Here is a 20,076-nt window from a genome sequence, read left to right as displayed (position 1 = left end):
GTGATTCAATAGTTAAACCGGAGAGCTGAGCTGCTGCTGTTGCTGAGTTAGAGGCAGAAGCTCTTGTGGCTTGGGGTGCTCATCTGAAGGTGTGGGCAGATGTCCGTAAATAAGGTGTGTGATGTGCCTGTCTGCAAACCTTACAGCAAAGGAGGCTGTAACTTTACTTTTAAGGCTGAGACTGCCTGCTGCGTAGGTGGTGTAAGCACACCACACTGCTCGGGTCTGAGCTGCTGGATATTTGACGGCACTTTAGCAATTAATCCTTTGAATCTGTCTGCTGGAAGGAAGACTGACGCTTGTGTATTGAGTGACTTCTCTTTTTGCTTCCATCAGGCTAAGGTTTTTACCTTACAAGATGTCATTTATTCGCATCCCTAAACAATGTTCTAGGCTTCCTTAGCATGTGTGGGCTTTTGTTAGCAACTTCTATTGCAATGCATGTTCAAGGTGGCTGTGATCTCCTCAGAGCAGCAGGAAGTGCCAAAAGCTTGGAGTTAACTTCAGGTATCGTGTTGCTGGTAGTGAATTGTAGTTTTGAAGGGGGTTGGTTTGTGTCACACCATGATGATGATATGACAGCTACACAAGTGTGCCATGCAACTGGGTGTTTGCATCCTTCATAAAAAGCAGCATGTCTCTGCTGGCATCAATATTTCTTTCAATATAGATTATCAAAATAAAATTAGAATGATACAGAAGTTTCTGCTAAAGCATCATGTGTCTCTTGTCTCTGACATGAGTGTCAGCTCACTCACAAAACGTTAGTTGTGCTGCCACCCAGAAGACGCCACAGATGGTAGCTCATTTTTGTTCCTCTTGGTACTGTCTGCTGTAAGATTGATCAGGTTTGGATCGATGAAGTTATTTGGGCAGAAGCTGCTATTGCTCTCCTCCTGTCTGTCCACTGTTAAACGAAAGGGGAGGAAAAGGGGTGTGAAATGTACTTTTTTGTGTGTATTTCTATATTAATGTTTTGTGAACACTTAAAATATTTATGGAGTAAAGTGTGGCCTTGCTGGCTGTGCTTCTTTACAACGAACTCTTATCATCGAGTTTTATTGTCATCTCTGATATTCGTGGTTTGGGCTTTTGGGGTTTTTTTTTGTTTATTTAGGGGTGTGTGTGGTTTTGTTTTGTGAGAGAGGGCTTATATTTGTTGTAGCAGTAGAGGATGCAGAACTCTGAGTATTTGTATTCAGCAGCAACAATAACTACTCCTGTGCATCACAAGTCAAATAATTTTGTTCTCAATGTGCACTTATGCATTGTCCTGTTGAAGTTAATAGGTGTGCCTGTTGGAGAAGTTAATAGATGTGCTTGTGTGCATTTCACAGAGCTCCTCTAGAAGTAGTGTGTAACTGCCAATATTGTCTTAAGGACAATAAATTGTTTCCTTGTGTGAGTCCTTTCTATTACCAAGATACTCCTGAGTTTAAGAAACTGTTTTCAATTTTGTGACCTAAGTTTGCATTTGAACCAGCAATCCTTGCTGAATGGGCTGTGTAGCTATATATAATTTTTGGTAGCTCCTATAGCTAGCTGCAGATGGAAGAAAGAAACAAGAAGCCTACAGCTTGCATGGAATCTTTGGCCTTTATTTAAACAGAAAATGCAGTCTTATAGTTGTGCTAAACCCTTGCCAGAAACACTTTCCAGAATGCAGTTTCTGGTCTAAACTAGAGAGAAAATACAAAGCACTGCAAAAGGACCAGTAGGCTGAGAGTAGGGTAATCTCTCATGATGTGAGAGACCCCAGTTGCTGAGTTAGCAGCTGGTCTGATAGGAAAGGTTTTCCCAGTTTTCTGATGTTTCCAATTCTCAAGCATTAGTAAAGTTAAATGTGGTGGTGTCAAAATGGATTTGTTATTCTCTAGTTCATCCCAATGGACTACTTATGAAGAATTAATTGTTAGAGGAAAGAAGTTCTTAGAGTGTGATTAATGCAGTTTGTGGTTTATTTCAGGCTTTATTTTTTTGGTAACTGCTTATTGTTCCAATGAATTGTACTAAACTGGAAAATGTTCCACAGTTTCCTTACTGCATACCATAAGGTAGACTTCTCTGGTGTCATTTTGGCTTGGCAGCTTAGTTCCCAGTGTGAGGGGAGCAGGGAAGAGTGAGTGTGAGGGTCCTACTGGGTTTTGACTTCAGCACCCTGTTTTACTGGAACTTGCATATGTTAAAAAAGCTGACATGTCCTTGGATTCCACAGGCTGATCTCATCAGCAAGCTTCACCCTGAGAAGCAACTTGTTCTTCTATTCTTTTTCATAAGCTGTGTTTGGTTTTGGTTAAGTAATGAGACTGCTTAGATAGATAAGACTGGGGAAAGGGTAGGATGCTTTCCTGGATCTTCTGCTTTGAGAAGGTGCAGATGAGAACATTTCTCAAATCATCTGCAGATTAGCTTTGATCTTTCCCCCAGGGGGGTTATTCTTAGATTTTAATGGGAAAGGAATTATAGCCTTCAGTAGTGCCCAAGGATCACGAGAAGTGCTGCAAGTAGCCATAATTGAGTGCTTCTTAGATAAGGAGCTCTCTTTTTCACCCAGCTGCGAAATGACAGCATACTTGCCATACCAGATAGCTGTGAATGGAGACCTCAATGCAAAGTCAGGCTTTGCTCTTGCTATCCAGAGGTGCACCATGGCCCAGGTGTTCTTTTATGTGAGCACAGGGATTCTCATGGTAAGACACTGTATCTCTCAAAGCTTGATCCTTCAGATGACAGATGTTAATTGTTCTCTTCCAGTTTTTTGATGTATTTTACTACATCTGTATTTCAAACTGTGTGTGCTTTTGGGATCCTATTACTGCTTAATTTCTCTGAATTATAATTATTGACTCTGTTGGGAGACTAACTCTTACTGAATAGCAAGGTTGATGCTTCTGTAGCTTGGTTCTATCTGCTCTCTCATCTGCCTCTAGATTTCCAAACCAAATGAACCTCAGATGAGTTCTGGGACCCCTGGTGATGCTATTTGTGGTGAAGCTTTTAAAATAAAATGTGATCTAGTGGAAAGTGTCCCTTGCTCTTGGTAGGGCTATTAGAACTAGACAATCTCTAAGGTCTCCTCTGACCCAAACCATTCTATGATTGTGAGTAATCCCGGATGGAAGTTGGAAGCTGTTCTTAGGATGAACCTGCATCTATTCCTTTAGTGCCTGTCAAAGAGACCAGGCCCTACATTTTGAAAATATCATTGTTGGGTTTCACTTGCTAGCCATCAATTCAGTGGCTGTAATTCTGGCAATATGGGGCTGTGTCTTGGGTTCTAATTCAAATTCCCAGAGACTCTAATAAATTTGATAGACACAATAACAATTTATAGAATGCCCTCCCCTCTTCCCCCTCCTTTCCCAAAGGATTAGATATAGGGAGAGAGAGAGAGATAAGCACACCCAAATAAATCAATCTCACTCGATTTGGAAGTTAAAAGGAAAAGTTTAACAATAACTTAGAAAGGTATTGGAGGTAGGGAAGGGAAAATAGCAAAATACAAAATGTATAAATACAACCCGAGTTGTGTGATGGTGGCTTTGTCTGCCTCGTGTCTGCTGTGAGGCATGGTGGTCCATGACAGACCCCTAGGGTCAGGTTCAGGTTTACTCCTCCTGGAGTGTTAACCCTATACAGGCTGTCCCAGTCATGTCCCTATCTCTTTTTTATTCTTGCCTGATAGGCTTCTTCAGGGGCAAAGGCATAAGCATTCTACTCTTTTGCATTCTGTTAGCACTCAAAATGTGGAAAGCTCCAAATTTCAAAACTACTCCAGTGGGGAAAGAGCTTCATGAAAAATGAACCATGATGAACACTGTAATACACTTCTTACCCATTGTACTGTGCATCTCCAAGTTCCACGCAAATGCTGAGGTTCACAACCCACTTGCAAGAGTGGCAGTGTGTGCAGATGCAAAGGTTGTTTCACCTGATGCTGGAGCAGGGAAGACCCTTTCAGTTCTGTATTACAGCATGCAGCAATACCACATGTTATTTTAGCCTGGAGAACAGGGGAGAGTACTGTATTTAGATGAACCCATAAGATTGATTTAGGTAGTTACCTAAATTGGATTGTTTCCAGACCAGTGGGATTAACAACCCTCTTTTTGCAAAAAGCATTATGAGTTCTTTAATGATCACACAAGGTCAGGACCCAGTTTTATGTCTCATCTGAAAGACCACGAACTTAAAACTACTGATCTGTCTTTGTCTGATCTTGCCATCTTCTCTAAAGACTGCTTTACTTTAGAAAAGATTTGTGTAGCTGGGAGCCTAAATGCCATCAAAGCTTTTAGTCCTTGCCATATTCCTTGCCTGAGGAGGTTTGTAACACGTTTTTGTTATGATGTATCTTTTTTATTTCTTTTTCCCTTTTCACAGCAAGCCAAAGTGAGACTGCAAAGAACATTTTGTATGTCTGCCATTTGCTGCTATGCACAGAACTATTTACTGATCTAGGCCTGAAAGTCAATTAATTCCTGGGTCGTTCAAGAGGCTACCTAATTTCCCATTTTTCTTCTGGGTGAGCTCATCTTTCTGACTACATGGCTACCTTTCTCTAGGGCCTCTTGTTGCCTCTCCCTGTAAAACTGCAGCCATGGCAGACTGTATGAATGCAGCAGGTGTGTGTGCCATGCCAGTCCTGCTTTAAACATTTCACAGTTAACTGATGTGTGTGTGTGTGTGCATGTTTAAAATCTCTCGAGGAATTGTACATGCAAAATCATAGAATAGAGTGGTTTAGGCTGGAAGGAACTTCAGAGATTATCCAGTTCCAACCCCCTGCCATAGACAGGGACACCTCCCACTAGAACAGGTTGCTCAAGCCCTCACCCAACCTGGTTCTGAACACCTCCAGGGCGTGAGCATCTACAACCTCCCTGGCTAACCTGTTCCAGTGTTTCATCACCCTCACTGCAAAGAACTTCTTCCTGTTATCCTGTATAAATCTCTGCCAGTTCAAACCCTCTGGACTTGCTCCAGTGGTTCAATATCCTTCTTGTGTTGGGGGCTCCAGAACTGTACACAGTTTTTTTTCTGAAAAAAGAACATATGAAGAAATTAGAGCAGCTCTCCCTCTCAACTCTTCTTGTCATATTATATATAACTTAGCAAGTGTTTTTTCTCTTTCAGCAGAGGTATACAGAGTGCACCCAGCTCCTAACTCTGCTTTGTATATGGTGTGGCCATCTGTTTTCCACCCTCTTGTGTGCAAATTTGCATGTGGCCATATGATCTTACAACTGATGATATTAGAGGTCTTTTCCAACTGAAACAATTCTATGATTTCCACATCACCCACAAAAGTGCACTCACTGTAGTGTTGTTTGATAGCACACAAGTGTGTATCCATGTGGTTCCTGTCAGAGGCCTCTTTGGCCTGCAGCAAGGAGACATATCTCTGTTATAAGATCTTCCTGACTGAGGCAGATGTTATCTGAAATGTGAGAAAATGGACAAAGGAAAATGCTCAGCTATTTCTGGGTGCTCAAGGAATGAGCTGTGCCAAGTCCCTCCATCTGTTTCTTATGAACCTTTGTTTTGCCCAAAGAGGACATTGCTGCACGTCATCTGTGCTTTCAGCAGCTTTGTTTCAGTGGCAGCAGAGGAGTTGAAACTGAAATCAGGAGGTCTGAATTTCAGAGAGAAATAAATTTGTTCAGAGACAAAACACTTTTCCCTCTCAAGTCACCAATATATTATTACCCTTAATTTGATTTGGAAGCTATTTAGGATGCTGCAGTTGTGTGGTTGGCTGGCAGTCTGGGTAACCTCATCGCTGATGTGCCCATGAGTAGCAGACTGTGAGTTGGTCACACCATACTGTTTGACTTCTAGCCTCTGAAGGTCAGATGCAACAGCCTTGTCTGGGAAGCTTGTTTGGCACCAGCAGTGAAAAGGGCTGTATGTGCTTGCAGTGAAATGCTGGAGTAAGTCAGTCCTTTCCAGAGAGGTGGGTGGAGAAGAAAGCCAAGTACAAAAATTGAAAATACCACTGATGGGACTGTACATCAGCCAGAGTTTCTGAATCATCTAGGGAAGGTAAGGCAGCACAGCCTACTTGTAAAGAAAAAACTTCTTGTCCCAGATTTCTGAGCTGGCTTAGCAAACTCACAAGGCTTACTTCATGCTTTTCTTGCTTCTGTGCTAGGATAGACTAGATTATTTCAGTTGGGAGGGACCTACAACAGTCATCTAGTCCAACTGCCTGGCCAATTCTGAGCTGACCAAGTTAATGCCTCTCAGACACTGATCACCTCAGTAGGAAGCCCATGCCAATATTTAATCACCCTCTGGGCAAAGAAATGCTTTCTAACTCCAGTCTGAACCTTCTTAGGTTCAGTTTCAAGCTGTTCCCATGAGTCCCATCCCATCATTGGGTAGCAGGGAGAAGAGATCATCAACTACCGCTCCAGTTCCCCTCAGGAAAATGAAGCCACCCCTCAGTCTCCTTCTCTCCAGACAAATCCAAATTCCTCAGCAGCTGCTCAAAGGACTTTCCTTCCAGCCCTTTCACCAGCTTTGTTGCCCTGTTCTGGATGCACTCAAGGACGTTCACGTTGTTCCTTAATTGTGAGGCCCAGAATACGCACAACACTCAAGATGAGGCTGTGCCAATTTTGAATTCAGCAGGACAAGCACTTCTTTTGACTGGCTGTTCATGCTGTGTTTGATGTACCCCAGGATGGGGTTTACTCTCTTGGTTACCTGAGCATATGCTACTGGCTCCTCCTGAGCTGCTGTCAACCAGCAGCCCCACATCCCTTTCTACAAGGCTGCTCTCCAGCCACTCCTTTCCCAGTCTGTACTTGTGCCTGGTGTTTCTCTGTCTTACGTATGGAATCCAACATTTTGATTTCTTAATTCTCATTGTGGTAATCATAGCCCAGTGCTCCAATCTATCTAGATTCCTCTGCAAGGCCTCTTCTCCCTCCAGAGAGTCAAGCACCTGCCAGTTTGGTATGATCAGCATACTTGCTCAAAGAGCTTTCAACTCCTGCATCTAAAATGCTGAACAGAGCTGGCCCTAGAATTGAGCCCTGAGGAGGACCTTTGTGTCTCAAAATTTGATCCTAAACTTGCCCCTTCTGCACGTGTTTGTTGTTTTTTCTTACCCCACCTGTGCAGCAGCTAATGCACTAAGCAGCCTTGATGTCTGCTTAAAATGGTGTGCTTTTTTCTCCTGTTTGATAGGTGGGAATATACATTGCAGCCTGCCAAGGTAGTTGTCCAAGGTCTCCCTGGAAATGTGTGACAGAGGGAGAGTAATCCCTGTGCAAAACTTCCCCACTTTTCCTCTCTTGTTTCTGCTTTTGTGGAGGTTCAAACTTCACAGCATTTGGACTTGACTGTTAGGCTGTGAAGCTCAAGTAAGATCTTTTGATGCCATCTTGGCAAACATTCACCTCCCAATGCAATTTCAGACTTAAGTCCCTGTCCTTGCACAGAGCTTGGCTGTGGAGAATGCTCTTGCTGAGCATTTTGGATCCTGCCGAGGTGCTCCTGTCACCATGAGTGACTCCCAAATCACTGTTACTGCAAGTGTGCACAGAAATATGTTTTAAAGTCAGGATTAAGGTCTGCTATTTTTCAAACCTTCTCTAGTACCAATTGAACCCACAGGTCAATTTGAAACCAATGTAGCAGAACAGAAAGCAAATCTCTGTGCATTTCATGGGATCTGGTAGTTGAGTAGAAGGCAGCATCTGTTAGTGCCTCTGCTAAGAGAACAGCTTGGCTGCTGCTGACTGTGTCTGCTCACTCTGGAAGGAGCCAGCTGGCCAGCTAACATGTACCTACTGTCAGGCTATTCAGTAGCTTTATGAGTCTGGACTGGTGATAGAGTGTCCTGATCCCCTGACATGTCACTCTGTAAAATAGGGGAAAGCACAGGAGACTGAAAGTACTTAGTCAGGTGGAGGAGATGGAGTAATGCATAAGAAACTGAATATCTTCCATCATGTTGTTTATGGAATAAGATTTTTCTAAAATATCCTTATTTTATCATTTAAGGATGTGGTCTAAGGGTTGTGTACATGGAGATGTTACGTTATGTTTGGACTTGATCTCAAGGTCTTTTCCAACCAGGTGATTCTATGATTATTTTTTCCCTTGCACTAATTGTTGTATCTGTGGCCTATAGTGCAGATAAAACATGATGCCAATTGACTGGCTGTCAGAAATGCAGAAAGTAAGAATTCCAAACACTTGGGGTTCCATTGAAGCATTGTTTGCACAGAGAATGCCTTAAAGAGTGGATTTACATTGGTATGTATGCAGGTGTTATCACGTGAACTGCAAGTGAGCAGGAGGGTTACATGTGTAGCAATGGTGCTGAAAAGCAGTGTTATGGGCAGAGATGAGTGTTGCTGAAGGGCTTTTCTGCTCAAGGCTTTGACTAATGATCTGGGAAATAGCAAATAGCCCATTAGTTCAGTGATGCTGCTAATGTGGAAACCGTTGTGAGTACCAGATAAACACGAAAGGCAACTCAAAGTCTTGACATCTGGACAGAAGTCAAAACAGCATAACTCAAACAGGGAATCATATTAAACAGGTTAACTAGAGAAATAAACCCGTGCAAAAGAGGTTGAGATAGGTCAGCTTGGGCTCCTTAGGAGCAAAGTGCCAAGCGGAATCACTGGGCTTGGGTGTGTGCATACGGCAGCCTCTTCCCAGCAAAGGTGGTGATAAGCTGTATCACTTCATGTAATTTGGAGCTGATATCCAAGTGACATCACATGGCAAATCCTTCCTCGACGAGCCTGCCCTCTGAATGAGTAGAGTCTCGAATGCAGTGTAGTGTTTGAAATCTAGTGATGTGGTCCTTTGAGTAGAGCTCAGGAATCACAGAATTAACCAGGTTGGAAGAGACCTCTAGGATGGAGTCCAACCTGTCATCTAACCCTTCTAATTAAACCATGACACTTAGTGCCTCATCCAGACTCCTTTTAAACACCTCCAGGGATGGTGACTCCACCACCTCCCCTAGCAACCCGTTCCAATGGGCAATCACTCTTTCTGTGAAGAATTTCTTCTTAATGTCCAGCCTAAAGCTGCCTTGGTGCAGTTTGAGACTGTGTCATCTTGCTCTCTCACTGGTTGCCTGGGAGAAGAGACCAACCACCACCTGGCTACAAGCTCCTTTCAGGTAGCTGTAGAGAGCAATAAGGTCTCCCCTGAGCTGAGAATCAAAGTAGATTATTGCTGGACCCCACAAAAATAGAAAGAGATCTTTGTATTAACTTGCAAGCAAAAGGTGGTGGTGGTTGGAAAGAGAAAAACTGTTTTGGGAGAAGTGTTTCCAGAAGAGTAATGAGGATTATTGTGAAGAAAAAGAGCACCAAAATCTTCTCTGTTATTTATTGGCTTGTTTTGAATGACAGACTTGCGTGGAGGAGGCCTAAAGGCATCTATACTACAGTGGTTAAAGACCCAGAAATTCTCTGCTTAGCTTGGGACTCAGAGAAAAGTTGACAACACAATTTCCTTGTGCCTTCGGAGGCATCCTCTCTGTCTGAGAAAATGAATTAGTAATGCCTCCTCTCTGATCCTTACATTTGCATTCTGATTATGTTTGTTTTCAGTCTCTTTCTGGCAGGAACAATTCCTCACCCTCAGCTTTCAGTGTGTGTTTTGGTGAGGTGTGCAGGTATTCTGTATGTCCCCAGAAAACCTCAGGCATTTCCAGCCGCAGCAAAGGGACCTACCAGGTGTGTGGCACTGTGAATACTTTCTGGCCTGAAATGCACGGTTAATGCTAATTTGCATGATTGGGTCCTGGAGGCAATCCATAGGCTTCAGAGGGTGTCCTGGTAAGTAACACCACTTCATCTCTCCAAAGAATCAGAGACATATTTGTTTTAGCAAACAAGTTGTTTTCTCTTGCTAGGAAGGGCAATGCTTGCTTTCATTTCAAATGTCTCTGAGCTGTCAGGTGATTCTTCTGGTGGTCTGTTTTCCAGGGGTGATCTGACAACACTTGGCCTCTCTCAGGTTTCTCTGCCCTCTGTAGTCTCCTCTGTGGAATGCCAGGATGGAGGACAGTATCTTTGTGCCCCCTAAACACTTTTCTTTCTGTGAGTCTGTTCTTCCTAAGTGTTGCAGTTGATTTTGTTTGATGAAATAATTACAAACTCACTATGCCTAGAGGAAGGCATATGACTTCAGTGTCATTGAAAGTACAGAGATAAAACCCCACCCCAAAACAGATTCTCTTGCAGGTATCCATGGCTTTTAATGTCCTTTACATGTAGTTTGATTTTTACTGAACAAGCTCTTTAGGGCTCTTACATGAAGCTTTAGCTTCAAGGGTTGCTGCTGAAAGAGGTAGGAGAGAGGAAAGGGGTAGAAGAAGAATGTGTAATGCCATGAGGACACTCATGTGATTGTGAGTTTTAATTTTACTTTTAAAAAATAGTGCTAGGGGAGCTGTTCTACTTTGTGATCCTCAAGCAGCTCCTCTGTCATTTGCAAGGTCAGGATTTTCTGGCTCACTTGGAGAGCAGGCTTTCTGACCAATGAGGCATGAAATAGCAGTTGGAGAAGGGCTTGATAAATATTGATTCAGAAATTGCCATGGCTGCTGACTCCACAATTGGCCTGTTTACCAGGCAAATGGAAGAGGAATGGAAAGAACTTGTCCATTTCTCAGCCATAGTGACACATGCATTTTTCAGCACTGCCCTAGATATTCAAGAGGGAAGATTCTGAAAGCTCAGCCCAGTGTGCTTTTTCAGGACAGCATTAATCCATTACAGAAGATTAGACTTTGCAATCCTTTCTCACTCCAAGAGTCTTCCCTTCTTAGTTTCCTTAAACCCCATCAGGATGGTTGCACCACCCTGCCAGGAGGAGGAAAGTTTTCCAATGCAAGCAGGACAGGCGTTTTGCTACTTTGGGGGATGTCTGTACAGCATTCAGGCTAAAATGAGTACACTCTGCCCGTGCACTAATCTGGATGAATTACATCTCTCTTAGCCAGCTATGAGCCAGGATCTGTCATTCCTCACCAACTAGTCTATGCCTTCTACCCTGCTGGCTCTCAGCAGTACAAAACATGAACCAGCAGAGTGATATCACCCCACTTCGGTGTTTTGCATTATGCAGTTGTGCCACTACTAACCTCCTGTGAGGAATCAAAAAATCAGTTTTCCTGTTAGCCAATGAAAGCCCTAATTTAAAGCCAGTTTGGTGGTAATTAATTCAAGCTGAGTTCTGTGCTAATGCAGGTACTGAGTTTTGGGGATGTCTCAGAGCACAAGTGAGAATGAACCCAGCATCTGCCGACTCTACACAGTGGAGGCAACCCCTGGGTGAGTTGTTTCCAAGTGCCACCTGAGCTTAGGACAACCCTGGCCCAGTGTTGCAAAGTTGTTCCTTTTCCTTTGAAAAGAGCTCCATGCTTATGCAGTGCTTCCCAGTGAGTTTACATACTGAGTCTGTTCTGCTCCATAAAGATCACAGAAACATCCAGGCTGGAAAAGACCTTCAAGAAATGAACACGTTCTGATCCTTCTGATGTGTACTTTTAGTGTGATCAAACTTCTACAATATGGATGGGAACTGTTTTGTTTCCTTGTAATTTCTGTGGCTTGACAAAGTTACTTTAACTAGAAAGGTGCCTGGGAATGCTTGTCAGAATCAGGAGCTCTCTGGGTTAAATATGGTGAATGCATGTAATACTACGAAGAAAGCTGGAACGAGGCAGCTTCTGTTCAGAAGAACTTGTGGTCTAGGCAAAAAAAGAGAGAGAGAGAGAGAAAAGGAGTAAGAAAGAGGAGGTATTTGATAAAGTGAGACCCAAGTTCATCTGCGTGGGATCATTTTGTGAATAATGAATCAACTGAGGGGGGGGAAAGTACTCAATTTTCATAATATCTTCATTAGCCAGCTTATCTAAATTTGACTGCATGTTTTGACATTATTAGTTGTTTGAATGCCCTAAATTCACAAATATCTGATGGTGGTGAGCTCAACGGCTCACTCCTCAGTGCTCTGCTGTCTGATAGCTTGATTGTCATGAGAGCACTAAGTCCTGCTTCCTGGCTGTTTCTTTGTGTGCTGTCAACACAGGACCTGGGGAGCAGTTCATCACTGCAATCTGTGCCTTATGACAACTCCTCTGGGCCAGAGCAGTCAGCCTTTAGCAGTGCCGGTTCATATGGGCCTCCGAAGCCAGCTTGGCCCTTTCACAATTGAGACCCCAGCCCAACAGGGACAGAATTGGGGTTGCTTCTCTTCACTGTAAAGCACCAGGATTCATGGTTCATGGTCTGGTTGCAGAGCTCTTAGTGCCCAATCCATCTGGTCTGGCACACAGGTGTTTCCTGCTGCTCCTGTAACTGGATGACGTCAGGAAGGTGCCGCCAGTCTCCAGGACCATGCACCTTGCACTTGAGTGCCTATTGAAAATTACAGACTTTCCACACTCTGCTGCCATGTTTGGGAAGCAACCCTTACAGACAGGTAGCTTCATCCCAACCCTCTGGGGAAGAAAGGAAATTGAGGGACAAAACTGTACAAAAGCAGGTGTTGGCTGCCTGGCAACAGGACTCTGCCACTCTTCTCATGTACTCCCCCTTCATGATCTCCCATCTTGGAGTATTAACCTTCACAGGTCACTGTGCAGTAATACCACCTTCCTGATAACCTCTTTCAACTTGCTTGGGTAGTGATTTGCTTCTAGAGAGGGACACCCTTTTATTAACATCTGACTAGAAAGAAATATTGCTGTGCGGTGGGGCAGGGCTGAGAGGGGGTAGGGGCAGTGGCGTGCAGTAAAAAACGATTCAGGAGGTGCCTTTCAGAAAAAGCTCAGGACATACAAAATCACCTCTGGAATAGATTATACATTTTGAGAAGGCCAGGCTGTTAAAACATAGGTATTGTAACACTCCTTGGTGTTGGAGAAATTCTTGTTAGCAGAGCACACAAGAACTAATAAACATGAGCAACCCGTGCTGGGAACGTCCTTGGATCCATCCTGGGAGCTTAGATAGCAGGCACAGGGTGGTTTCCCCCCACATGCAGCTGTGGGGGGTGGAGTGCAGCTGCAGGTGGGCAGAGTTTAGCCAGCCCCAGAGGCTGACCCTTAGAATGTTGTGATATGCTAACCTATGCACGCATTACATGTAACCTGGACCCTCTGACTGTAACCAATCTTGGTGGAGCACGCCTCTTGCTAGAGTGCATATAAGTCACTGCATCATGGAAATAAAGGGGATTTGACCATCTAGCCATATTGGTGAACAAAGAGTCATCTTCCCATAGCGCTCCACCGACTTATTTCCCAACACCTTGGCTCCTGCTGTGCTAAAAGAATTTTAGTATATTTTGAAATAATTTCTATTGTGCATGGTTTGGAGGACACAAAGATTTCCAAACCAAGCTATTGGTTTTATTTGAGCTAAATGTTTAAGCAGTCATGATGCTAGCTGATATATGTTGTACTCAGCTGTGTGAAAAATTCTTTCAGCGCTGTCCTTTAGCACTACTGGTCTGTGCACTCTGAGTTCTCATGAAGTTTATGCTGCACTTGGTGTTTTAAAGAAAAAGTTCACTCTACCAAAACTGTATTTTCTATAAAGCAGAAAGGATGTAGCTGTGCACTGCTTTTGAATTTGCCTTGTTACTTTTTATGGCTGCACTAAAACGTGTGTCCCATAGTTGGTGATTTCTGTACACCAGTCTGTTGTACAGGAGAGATGTCTCATCACCAGATATTTCTGCAGATCATCTAGGTGATGTTTTCTAACATTGCTTATCAGATATCCAGAAGCCACTTCTGATCCAGTTATTCATCCTCTGAAACTGAAAAGAGAGCTTTGGGAGCCTGGCTGACGTAATGTTACGATCATGGAAGAATGGTAGGAGTGGATTAGTCTATTTAAGACTTCCTGTCTTGGGGTTATGAGACTACAGGCTAAGCACAATAGCTGAAGAAACAGTCTCTATCAGGGAAAGATGGTTCTCACGAGGTGGTAATCCCTAGAGTGAAAGGTCTTTCACTTCTTGTACCTTCCTCATCTTTTAAAACTAGAGACTGCATGATTCTTGTCTTCATAGGTGGGACATTCCCATATTTATTCTTGGAATCTTCTTTTTTTTTTTTCCAAGAAGTCCCTGTCCTTTATGCTCAAGATTCACTTGAGTTAATATATTCCAAGCATTGCTTTCCATTTCTTTCTTTGGAGTTGTTAGTTCATTATGAAGAGAATAACAATGTGCTGCTATTCCCCCAGTGAACTAAGACAGGAAGGTGAGGGAGTGACCAGCAGTGGGTTTGTCTCAGCCTTAAGGTTTGGGACCTGACTTAAGCTTTTGGTGTTAATGAACAGTTAGTGTGGTCAATTTGAAATGGTCGCCTCTGAGAAAGACCCTACTCACTGTCCTGAAGTGTCTCTCTTTTGTCAGTTCTGGCTCAAAGCCTCCTCAAAGCATTTTTTGTTCCACACACTCAAATTGACTTTAAAACCTGCTATTGATTGCCTGGGCTTATCTCAGTTTGAAATGACAGGTTTCCTACCAGCTGCATAGCCACACTGCTCCAGCTTGTTCCTCTTGCCAGTTCTGCCTCCATAGTAACTGTTGTCTGAAGGCTCTTAGTAACTACACTGACTCTGTGTGCATGATGTGCTGAGTGGGTGGACATGTGACAACTAGTATGTGCCTCATTCACTACTATGCATACCTAAACATTACACCCATGGTATACCTTAAGTATACACACATGAAGAATGCTACATGTACAACAATCTGTTAAGAGACTGCTTCTTGGATATACTTCCCAGGACTGTTGGCATTGGACTCTATTTATTATAAAGTACTGTTTTAGAACATATCTCAAAGCATTTTACAAAGGAGGTCAGTTTAATCATCCCTCTTTCAGAGATATTTATTCCCAAAGGTGGGTACAGGGAAGAGAAGGATGGTTACTGGGGAAATTGAGACCAGTAGTAGGGCCTAGATTTCCAGTACTTCATGTGCAAGTCTGACGCTTGATCCACACTTGCTGCAACAGATGGTGTTTCCGTAGATCAGTCTCTTTAGGGGTCTTGATCATTTGTTTATTGTGATCTAGTTGTTATATTAAAAGGAAACTCTCACTTGTATAGCTCCAAGTTGATGTTGCTCACATCAAGGATTTCTTACTGCTAATCTTTCTGAGGCAGCGCTGACAGACACCTGTGCAGTGGTACTGTCTCTCATTTTAGAGACTGAGAAACAGGCAGAGAATAACAAAATGACTTCTAGAAGTTAGGAGGAAGTAGCCAAGTCAATGCCATTTGCTGAGAATAGTCTCCAGGTGTAAATGACGACATGCTTCTTCAAGTCTTGCATGCACACTCACTTCTGCCAGGAAGAGAACAGCAAGTGTCAGCTTATGATGCAGTATACATGCTCACAGGCTGGGGTGGTGTTTCGCAATCATTCTTAACACACAGTGAAGAGGAAACGGTGGAAAGACAGTGGAGACAAAGGCAAAAGACCCTGCCCTGTGTGTATCAGAAGCATCTGCTCCATGTGTCCATCTGGATACTGACTGCATGTCCCTGGACTTAGGAGCAAGGTGGGTTGGGGACAGTTAGTGTTCATCGATGATATGGTACAGCAGCTGGTTCAATTTGGTCCTTTGATTGCCTGCAGCTCTGGAGCTTTTGAAGCGTGTGTATGTTTGCAGGCAGCCTAATTAGTGCCATTATCATTGTCATTAATGGCTTTTAATGAAGAACAGATGGTTCTGTCAAGATTTCAAGCTGTGAAGTTCACTGACCCATTTGTGCTAAAAGGAGGGGAAAGATAACAAACAAACAGAAAACGCTCATTTCAAATTGACGGTGGTAGAGCGGAGTGAAAACAAAGATAGCCCAAACATAAACCTTTTGTTTTCTTATGCAGCCTGATCTGAAGGCATGTGCAGATGCTTATCAAAGCCCTGCTTTCCCTGGGAAAAACAGGATTTCCTGGCACTTATGAGGTTCTGGTACATCAGTTATCTTTGTCATGTTTGACCTGAATCTTCTCTGAAAAAGGATGAAGGAAGGGATTAATATAATATACTCGTGCCTTGGAAAGGGTCATCACTAGCAGGACTGGGGAAGAAAGGAAGCAAGCGCATTTGGAAGGATTCTTACAGTCTCCAAGTAACCCAGGTCAAGAATCTTAAATCCTCTTAACTTTAGCCTCTTACTCCATTTCACTTTTGCCCCAGGATTCACTGACATCCTGACATTGCTCTTCCAGACACTTGTCAGAGCTGTAGCTGCAGCTTTTTATTCCAGAAGATGGGATGATGCTATTCAAAGTGAGGGTCAACTGGACTCTGGGCAACCTGATCTAGTTGATGATGCCTCTGATTACTGTCGAGGGGGCTGGACTAGATGACTTTCAGAGGTCCCTTCCAACCCAGACCATTCTATGATTCTATTCCTCTCCTCATTAGGAATTCAGATGGTGAGCAGTAATCATGGCATCATTGTGGAAATAACTGGAAAAGGTGAATTCCAAGCACAGATCATTTGATAGGATCACAGAACAATTTTGTTTGGAAAATACCTTTAAGGTCAAGGCCAACCATTAACCCAGCATTGCAAGGTTACCACTAAACCATGTCCCTTGGCACCCTGTCTACAGTCTTTTAAATGCCTTGTGAGGAAACGACCCCACCAGTTCCTGGGCTTCACAACCCTTTTGCTGAAGAATTTTTTCCTAATATCCAACCCAAACCTCTCCTGGCACAATCTGGGGCTGTTTATTCATGTCTTATGATTCTTTACTTGGGAGGGAAGAGGCTGTGACCCACTTTGTTACAACCTCCTTTCAGATAATTGTAGAGTGAGAAGGTGTCCCCCCCTCTGTCTGCTTTTCTCCAGAATAACCCTAGTTCTCTCAGCCACTCCTCATAAGACTTGTGCTATAGACCCTGCCTTTCTCTGGATGCACTGCAGCACCTCAGTGTGTTTCTTATAGTGAGGGATGTGGTTTTAATACTGTCTTCAGTTGTTGGATGTACCTCATTTATAGGGGTCATCCAAGAGTATCGGGACACCACCTGAATGGCCTTCTGGTTGTGTTCAAAGGTTTCCTATCAGAATTCCAGTTAGAATTGCCAGTGTAATCAGTGCAAGTTGTGTTAGTACATTTGTGGATGAGTTTCATATAGGACCATGTGTCTGTCGCTGTAGATCCCTAGAGGCTCCTACTCTTGTGTGTGGATAGATTGGATTTTGGACTCGAAATAGATATTGACTCAATTGCAGCTCCTCAAATTGAGCTTGCAAGCTCCACATTTCCTTAAGAATTTAGAAACATCTAAAGAGATTGCTGAAAAGTATCATGAGTATCAAGAATAATAAACAATGTTGCCCTGATGTTGGAGGAATAAACAGTAGCTGGAAACACATCTTCTCCACCTGCCACTCTTTTTTCACCTCATATCTTCATTTGGAAGAAGGAAAAAAAATAATTAGCACTGATCCAGGGCCATATCTAATTAGCTGCACTATGGGCCGCTTCTGTGTCATGAGCACAGTGATTTAAGACTTGCATTTTTTTCCTCTTTCCTCTGCACCAGCATCTATTAAGGATTAAGTGGTGATATGCCTGGTTAATTTACATTGCCTTTATCAGGCTGCGGAAACAATTATCTCTCACTGGCAGAGTTTTCAAACAAACACAGTCACATCCATGAAGTAATCTCCTAAGGAGTCTCTCTGGAGCTGCAAAAGGACATTTAGAGCAATTACAAGCAAAAACTCCACTGGTTTTCCCTGGCTCCTTCCCAGCAGTTTCACAAGGCTTCAGGCACCTTCCTGCCTGGTCCATGCCTACCAGGAAGAGGCAACGCTTGCAGAAACAGAAATCTCTTATTTCACCTAGTGTGTAGCTGGTTTGCCCCAAGTCCTTAACCATGCTGTGTTTTAGATGTGTGCTTGGGAGAAGTCCTCTGGCAGTAAGTGCCCTTCAATATATTCTGTCCTGTGGAAATTTTTAGAGAAGAGGATTTGGAAAGGCAAAGGGAAGCAGCAACACAAAGTGAAGAGAAGGCACAGTATACCCCAATACAGACTAGAACATGAATTTGCAGAAGATGCAGATATACAATTCCAACCTAGATAGCTGAGGGGCCTGAGGCTTTTTAGCCTGGTGAAAGAAAGGCTGGGAGGACACCATCTTGCTCACCACAACAAACTGAAGGGAGATGGTAGTGAGGTGGATGTTGGTCTTTTCTTCCTGGTAACAAGTGACAGAATGAAAGGAAATGGCCTCAAGTTGTATCAGGGGATGTTTAGGCTAGATATTAGAAGAAACTTTGTCTCTGGAAGGGTTACTGAGCACTGGATTGGGCTACCTGGGGAGGTGGTTGAATCAGTCTCTGGAGGTTTTTAAAAGATATAGATGTGGTGCTGAGGAATGTGCTTTATTGCCAAACTTGGCAGAATCAGATAATGGTTGGACTTTAAGATTATTAAATTGTTTTCCAACCAAACCAATTCTATAATGCTATATAAATACACTCATTGCAGGTGCCTCTGACACATTTAAAGGTGCTTGCTCCAGCAGAGAATCTGTATGCGATTGCTTTAGCTGCTTAAGCTTTCCTGTGCAAACATGCATAGGAAATGTGGCCAGCTCCTCATTAGCTCTCATACAGGGCAGCAGCTGAAGACTGATGGTGAAGAAGCAGCATGGCAAGCTTCATTAGGCTGAGTGGAAACTTTTTCAGCGGAGTTTGTGGAGACTGAAAATGTCATCCTGGGTCTGCAATCAGCAGTAGAGTTAAAAGACATGAATATCTGTTCTTGGGGAAAAGGTCCACCCCCATCTCAAACCAGGCTGGAGGTTTACAGCAAAGGCTTTTAAGGATCGTTTTGAGCACTTCCTATGTCTATTAACTTTGTTTTTTTCTACCTTTTGAGGTTGTCAGATGTGTGTGCTGGTGGGTTTGAAGGAGTGCATCCCATATAGAAAGTAAACCCTTTTCCAGGCAGGAGCCTGCAGGAGAGCCAGGAACAGGCAGAGCTTGACTGAATGTTGTGGACAGAGGAAAGGAATGCTGACTGCCAGTGACAGACAGGAGCTTGCCAGAAGAACAGGGTTAGGTCTGAAGTGGGGATAGCAGTTCTGTTTATGTAGAAAGAAAAGAGGACAGGCTGGTGAGGCACAGAAGTGGAAAATCACAGAATCATAGAAACATTCCAGTTGGAAAAGACCCCCAGGATCATCAAGTCTAACTGATATCCCTACTCTACAAAATTCACCCTTCAACCATAGCCTCAAGCACCGCATCCAAACAACTTTTGCACACATCCAGGGTTGGTGACTCAACCATCTCCCTGGGCAGCCCATTCCAATGCCTGACTGATCTGTTTGTGAAAAAAAAAATTGTTTCCTGATGTCCAGTCTATACCTACCCAGTGGCAGCTTGAGGCCATTCCCTCTCATTCTATCACTTTTTACCTGTGAGAAGAGACCAGCATCAACTTTTCCACAATGTCCTTTCAGGTAGCTGTAGACAGTGATGAGGTCTCCCCTTCTCCAAACTAACCAGCCCCAGCTCCCTCAGTTGCTCCTCATAAGACTTATTCTCCAGGCCCTTCCCCAGCTTCCCTGCCCTCCTCTGCATTTGTTCCAGCATCTCCACATCTTTCTTGTAATGAGATGCCCAAAACTGAACACAATACTCAAGGCATGGCCTCACCAGAGCCGAGTACAAGGAGACAATCACATCCCTATTCCTGCTGGACACAGCATTTCTAATACAAGCCAGGATGCCATTGGCATTGTATGCCACCTGGGCTCATATTGAGATGTTTGTCTATTACAACCCTCAGGCCCCCTTCTGCAGACAGCTTTCCAGCCACACTGCCCCAAGCCTGTAGCATTGCTTGGAGTGGTTGTGGCCCAAGTGCCAGACCCTAGAGAAGAACAGAGATGTGAGACAGTGTTGAAAAGCATCTTCTTGGATGGGCTGGAGAATTCAAATAGATGAAAAGGAGAGATCTTTGGGTGGGACAGTTAAAAAGGCAGGGTCTTTCTAGGAAGGGGACTTGGAAAACCGGGCGACAGAGG

At 43.6% G+C, this 20,076-nt stretch overlaps 1 protein-coding gene across 1 annotated transcript in view; it reads left to right on the top strand.

The window, feature by feature from the left end:
- Positions 1–20,076, top strand: part of LTK (leukocyte receptor tyrosine kinase) — a 175,688-nt gene that overhangs the window by 773 nt on the left and 154,839 nt on the right.

Source organism: Pogoniulus pusillus, chromosome 1, assembly GCF_015220805.1.
Source record: "Pogoniulus pusillus isolate bPogPus1 chromosome 1, bPogPus1.pri, whole genome shotgun sequence".
Taxonomy (NCBI): Eukaryota; Metazoa; Chordata; class Aves; order Piciformes; family Lybiidae; genus Pogoniulus; species Pogoniulus pusillus.
The sequence above is the reverse complement of the archived record's forward strand: the minus strand, read 5'-3'. Positions and strand labels throughout refer to the sequence as shown.